The sequence below is a fragment of the Aythya ferina genome (genome assembly GCF_964211825.1).
Source record: "Aythya ferina genome assembly, chromosome: 2".
NCBI lineage: Eukaryota > Metazoa > Chordata > Aves > Anseriformes > Anatidae > Aythya > Aythya ferina.
Window position 1 is genome coordinate 104,590,528 of NC_140297.1, and position 7,257 is coordinate 104,597,784.

The 7,257-nt window shown below is 31.8% G+C and overlaps 1 long non-coding RNA gene across 1 annotated transcript; it reads left to right on the top strand.

Annotated features, from left to right (window-relative positions):
• The first annotated feature begins 687 nt into the window (after nt 1-687).
• LOC311432810 lies at nt 688-6,081 on the top strand. The gene is made up of 3 exons (XR_014690352.1): nt 688-828; nt 3,573-3,739; nt 5,573-6,081. It is a non-coding gene; the product is annotated as an uncharacterized lncRNA (long non-coding RNA).
• The last annotated feature ends 1,176 nt before the right edge of the window (nt 6,082-7,257 follow it).

Here is a 7,257-nt window from a genome sequence, read left to right on the forward strand (position 1 = left end):
ATTCATTACGTAAATCAAATGAAGCAATTTGGGGTTTCAATAACGATCTGAATAGCTGAAGTTTTCTTGGGAATACCTGTTTGTTTGTTTGTTTGTTTGTTGTTGTTGTTTGTTTTGTTGTTTGTTTGTTTTTCATTTTTATTATTTCTCTTGACCATGGACTGAATATCTGTGTGTTTGCTTTCTAAACAAATATTTCCCTCTTTCTTGTCTCAGTTTTAAATCCTTAATTAAAATATGACTAGAGATGAACTTATGACAATGATGCATATCTGAATAATTTCAGATGTCTTGGGAGTTTATGTCTGCATTTAATGGATTTCATGGCTGGCCTTTATCTCTGTGGAACTACATAAACTATCATGCATTTTGAAGGAAGATTAGATCACTGTTGTATTGGTTTATCTCAGATTTTAAGATATATATAATCCAGGTGTTACAAAAGCATTTAAATGTCATTTTTGTGCAAGATCAACACCACCTAATGATTGTGAAGAAAGCAGTAAGAATGTTATACAAGAATATCCACTGAAAAGTATCAGTTCTTCCCTGAACTGCAACACCCTCCCTTCTTGTTTCTGGGGAGACAGTAGCAGAGTCTGAGTTGATTTTATAGCAGGCTTCTGCCACATAAGCCATAGTAGCTGTATTTGTCAAGGAAGTGACTAGAATTGTAAAAATGGCTGAAAATACGTATTTTCTTCTCAGAACGAGGAAGATCATTGTGACTCCCTGTTTTCTTTTTCCACAGATCCAAAAATAAACCTGCTCAAAGGGTTTTGGCAAGGTTATGTTCCACTGAGTTGATTTGACAGAATGGAAAATTTGGTAAGTAGTTGGTAAGTAGAAAATCTATATATTAGAATATCTTGAAAAGTAAACAAAGTTACATGAATTGTGAATGCTTATGAAAGGAAAGTGATTCTGGCACAGATAATTCAATAATATTGTTCCATTGCCTACAATAATAAGATACCTACACTCCGTGAGAAAATCTCAATTTCTTGATATAGAAAGCTGTTAATAAATACATGTATCCTTCAACTTTGAAGTGCAGGGTCCCTTCACTTTCATGTTCAAAACAAATATTTTATATTAATAAAATATCACTAAGGTTACACATTAAGAATAATTTTCTTGTAATTGACAGTAAGATCCTTAAACTCATAAAAAATTAAGCATGGCAACTAAATTTGCGCATATAGCCTTTGCACTATATGTGAATAATGGTGCAATTTAAACTTCATTAAAACAGTACAATTTGAAAAATGTTAATAAATAATTAACACAAATTATAATAAGCACACTGTGGATTTGAGCTCATGTGCTTTAATTACATATAAGCTCATCAGCACAATGTGTTGCAACTGCTTATCAATCTGTATTATAACCAAACTTTTTCCAGTCAGATGTTGTTACATGCAATTAGCCAGCAGCAGTAACAATTGCTGAAAATTGATAAGCTACTTATAAATGTAGCCTTAATATAAAATGTGTCCAAGAGAACCTTTGTACTAAAAGAGATTTTAAAGAAATAAAATACAAATATTGAGTTCTCGATTTCTAATGATTAAGAAAAAAAAAATCAAACAAAATTTAATGTACAGATTTATACAGTTTTTGCTACAATATATGTGAAAGTAGAATTTTTCCAGCCTCATTTTTTTGCTAGCATGCCAAGGTACAAAAGCAGATTTTTCAGATTTCAAAGAAGCAAATCAATATAATCCTTTTTTTTTTTTTTTTTCTTTTTTTTTTTTTTTTTTCCAGCAACAACATACATTTGCCACTCTATTTTGGAAAATGTAGTCTTTTCCATTGTAGTCTTCACCAAAATAAAAGGTTTCCAGTATTGATAAGAGTAGATGCCATATCACTGCAGAGAAATTTCCTTTGACAGGTACAGGAAATGGGCATAAGGACAGCACATGAGTTATGTAACATTAATGTTTTTTACAGGTTTATGGAAGGTCTGAGGGTTAAAAGTAGAGAATTTGTACTTTAACATGTCACTTTCTTACTTATCATTTGGCTTCTAAAACTCTATAGAAGAAATTGGGCATAGTGATGGGTGTCTTCTATTTTCCAGATCTGTGTAGAAAGAAGTACGAATAATGAGATTATTTCCAAAAAGAATGAAATAAAGAAAGAAAAAAGAAAGAAAGAATTTTCTATCAATGTTTATGTTGAAATAATTTTTCTACTTGCATTTTGCAAAGCACTTGGAATAACTAGTAATATTTCTATGGTCTCCTGGTGAGTGCATACAAAAAAGTATTATTATTATAACTTCCATGAAGAAATAGCAAAGATTCACATCTTCTTATTAGCTCTGTCACTGCTACACTGTGACACTAAAAAATCAAGAACACAGTTTTAGATTACCATGTGTTTTTTTTTCCACAAATTGGAAGCATTGAATATTATTTTCGTGCCATCAGAACCAATATATAGTTCCTTCTGTCTGCAACTATTATTTGATTAATGCCCACATTGTATCATTTCTGCCAGCATTGGTTAAAGCAGTCCATCTTTTTCTGCTGAAAAGCAAGATAGAAAGAACTTAACTTTAGTTTGTCCCTAAATAACGTGTCCATATGACAATTTCATTACATATAAATTCACTGGTGTGCAAACAATCTGCAAATATTTTACTTTGAGAAATAGAATGGCCCATATATCTCAACAAAATGCTCATCCTAAAGTGAAATGATGACAGTTTGAAATGTTCACATTGTTAACTTTTTTTTTTTTCCTCCCCTTACTAAACTAAATTAACCTGAAAGAACAGTAATTACTATACTGTAAAAATCTAAATGCTCTGCTGGGGCAATACACTTTCAGGACATATATGAGTGGACCTTCAGGTTCGCAAAATAGTTTTGGGAAACAATCCTTTATTACCCAGACTGCTACATCTGAAACGATAATCATAATCAAAAATGGTCATATTTTTTAAATTTGGGGGATGCATATTTTGTCTTCACATCTCAAGCCTTATAGTACAGAAAAGAGCAATGAATAAGAATACATATTCTTTATTAAGGTAGAACTTCGTATGGCATTTGTTAAAAAACACTATTTTTGTTTTATGTTAAAAAGTTAGACATGCTTTCTAACAGTAACTTATATCACACATTCAGCCCTAGTTTGAGTAATATTTGATGTTTACTGCCTGTCTCTGTTGGGTATAGACACTCTCTACTTCTGATTATGACCATAGTAAGAAGTTACAGTGATCTAGAAAGGGAGAAAATATGTTTGCTTTTAGTAATGTTTTTTTTTTGTGTTTTTTTTTTTTTTTTTCATCATGGATGTAGTTTGCCAAAGAGTAGTTAGATAATGGTAATAACATGTCATCTTTGTCTTACAACAAAGAGAATCTTTTTAAACACTTTAGTGAAGTGTATATATTGCAAGAGTAACACACTATGAAGATGGACAGCATCGAGAAATGTACCATGGAAGCAGTCAGTAGGCTAGAATTAGAACAAGTCACTGAGTATAAAGACATACAACTTATTTTGATGTGTTATTAGTCCTAAAAATTTGCTCTTTTATCTCTGTTACAGCTTGGTACAAATGAAAATTAGCTTTCTTCTTATGCAGTTGAGTTTGCTTAATGACTGTGGAGTGAATCATTGACCAGTTTTGAACATGTAAAGTGTTTCCAAGTCAGGAAGTTGTGATGATGAATCAAAGCTAACTGGAACCATTTTTCATATTAATCAATCTGAAAGTAAGCTTTTGATTTTCTATTCTGATTTGTACTGTGCACACCATTAACATTCATTATAAGTACGTTCATTTTAGGACTGTTACTGATTTTTGAAATTTCTTATGCTAAAAATAAGGAATGTTTGTTGCAGTTTTAATATCACCAGAATCAATATTGGCTTAAAAACATTAATTCTCCACTTACTGCAAAAGTGTGCACTTTAATTTACAACCCCATATCTTATTTCTTTCAAACTACTGAATTGAATAAGAACATTCTATTTAATATTCTGTTTGTTCCTTTTTTTTTTTTCTTTCTTTCTTTCTTTGTTTGTTTTTTAAAATATTAGAAAAAATAAAAATATATAACTGCAGTTGAAATGGTGGGAAAACTTTCAGTTTCGGAATAAATCAATCAGACAATTCTCATCACTAGCTGAGATAAATGTAGGTTTTGTGACACAGAAATTAGTCAGAGCGTTGGACATTTAATGTCTCTCCAGCTCTAAAATAGTCTTAAATTAACTTGAATTAATGTATAGAGTTAGGACTGATGAGATTAAACCTTTGTATATACTCAGAAAAAATCTGACTTTTGCTGGGATATGGACCTAAGTGTTGTGACCTGGTTTCATAGCTACGTGTTCATGCTTTCTTCTGTTTGATGAATGGTTTCTATGCCAACTCCCAGTAAAACAATAAATAAAATGTTTCATGAACAAAAGGTCTTGTAGACACCAGGGTGAGATCCTTATTTTTATTTATTTTATTTTCATCTTTCATTTTTTAGGAAAGACTAGACAGCAACATACATCTAAAATGATAGTAAAATACATACAAATGGTTATAATAGTAAGATACATAAAAATGGTTGTAAGACCCAGCAGAGAAAAGTGCTGAGATTTAAAACTTGGTGATCAATTACCTATGAAGCAAAGCTTAAATAGGATTAGCATAACTGTCTAGATTTTATACCACCTCAATTCATATGTTTCCTCAACCACTCTCACTCTTTATATGGAAGTGGCAGAGCTAATTCAAGTTCTGAATCCAGTACAGGATTGAGTCATGCAATATATGTGAAGAAAAGTACTGTTCTTTTGCAAGGAAATAAACAGGTCCCACATAATCTTTTAATCTTCTAGCTAGTCAAAATTAGTAATGTTTTGGGGGGCAGATGGGTCTTGAATTGATTGTTCATTAATTTTGCTGAATAAAATCATGGAGAGTTTCCATGTTTAATATCAAAAAATATTTGTTCTTAACTGGAAGTCGGCTTAATATACTACTTGAAATGCTGCTAAACTTGACACCTCCAAATCAATTTGAAATCTAAATGTTAGTCTGGGTAATTAATACCAATGAATATTCAGACACAAGACAACTGGTTACTTTTGTTACATAAAAATACACCTCAAGTTTTTTCTTCCTCTCTTTTAATAGCTATACAGGGGACACAACTATGAACAAGGAACCAGATCTGGGACAGATGTTCCATCAATTTTAATTAATGGCTTTTCAGTCAATGCTGGTGAATCTCCAGCAAATTATTAAAGTCTACCATAAAGAAGCATATCCATTAAAACAATATCACTTTTTCATGGACTCACTGTTTTAATAAGCATGGAAGAGCAATACAAAATTAAGGTTAACTGTATTTGGCTAGGAAAAAACTACCAGCATCACCTAATTCAATGACATACTCTATCCATGTTTGTTCAGGACTATAAAAATTGTAAACAATATTGTATTAATGTCTATGCCTTTTGTGCTCTTCTTGCATGACATTTACTGTTGAATGTACTCCACTGGATCACTCTAATTCTCTCTCTTTCTCTCTCTTGCTCTTTTGAAGGCAATTTTTTTCTCATATTCTCCTTAGCTGAATAAACCAAATACAAATATCATATGATATGATTGTAGATCTTCACATACAAGAAGCAGAGACACAAGATGTGTGCCAAGCAGTATGCTAATACTACCAATCCTGAGGACAACCTGTTCCGCCCCTCCTCCCAGTGTGGATTGGCTGGTTGGCAGATTCATGTGGTCAATGGTTATAATGGATAAAATTCTTACACTTGACTGATATACTTTTATATATATATAAATATAAATATAATAGATATAGATATAATGTTTGTACTTTCAGAAAGTCTTTTTTATAGCACTCCATCCTCTTGTGCAGAGAAACCTCATTCTCCCACCTGAAGAACACAGTGGAAGACTATTGGTTCAGCAGTGGGCAATGCATCTCATGATTATGAACAAAAGGCTGAATTTAGTCCCCCAAAAGTGCAAACATAACAGAAGATTATGCTGAGTGCTTCAGTTATTCTAAGCAGTGGGCAACAGATGGCTTTAAAATTTAATTTGAAGGTAAGAAGAAGTTGAATATTCATCAAAGGAGCTGCTGATTGAACAAGCTCTTGAATCAGTCCACCTATTTTAGATGGTTACTTTAAACCTTCCTGATTTGGAAGGTAAAAGGTAATTTCAGAATTTCTGTTAGAAAATTATTTATTTTTTCAGTCTCTGGTTTAAAAGTTACTGGCAAGTCAAATAATTTCAAATAGCAGAATGACAAATAATAATATAAGTTTGAGCAAATGACTGTGTCAGTCATCATCTAGCCCTACTTGAGCTTTACATTACTAGGTAAAGTGCAAGTCATTAGTTCTTGGGATGAAATACTTGAGAATTACAAATAATCCTTCCAATTTCAAGTTTGGTATTCCAAATACTACAGATTTTTGAAATGGACAGTATATATACACAAAAAGAATACCTACTTCTGTAATGGGAAAGATTCTCAAAAGTATTAACTTTAATGTTTATTGTCTATCTTCATTTTTAGTGTTTATTTTTTGCACTTATATGTTTTCGCATCAACATAAAAAAAATGCAGAGATTAATGTGTATATGTCCCCGTACTTAAACACCTTTCCCTATATGGCTTGGTGTTCAATGCATAGCAGTGTATTTCAGCTAAGAAGAACTTTTGTGGGAAGGAATGTGTTGATGGACAAAATTGCAAGGTGCAAAGTGGCTATTTCAGAAATCAGTAATAAAAGTAAAGATATTTGAGGAAGATACTAATAACCAAGGCTTCATTCTGTGACATGAATCAGATGGGAAAACAACACAGAGAGAAGGGGAAACAATTCAAGGTAGAGACTGACCAATGGGTATTAAGGAAATAAGTAACTGATGAACAATTACAGCCTGGTATGGGTCTATGTGCGTATTTAGAAATCTTAATAAAATGTAAGGAGTTTTCCATGCTTTTCTTACTGTGTTTCTATGGCATTGTATTGGTAATATAGAATCTCATAAAGAGTTTTTCTGAAGAAATTGAAGGAGTACATAATAATATTACTTACACAGAAGCAATTAGTGTTTGGTATATTTACAGATGTACTAAATCACAATAATCCCTTTAATGTATCTTTCTGTGAATATAATTTAATGTGTAATTTAATTTCTGTGAATATAATTTAAATCACAGACAGGACAGGTATACTGACCTATTCTCCATAA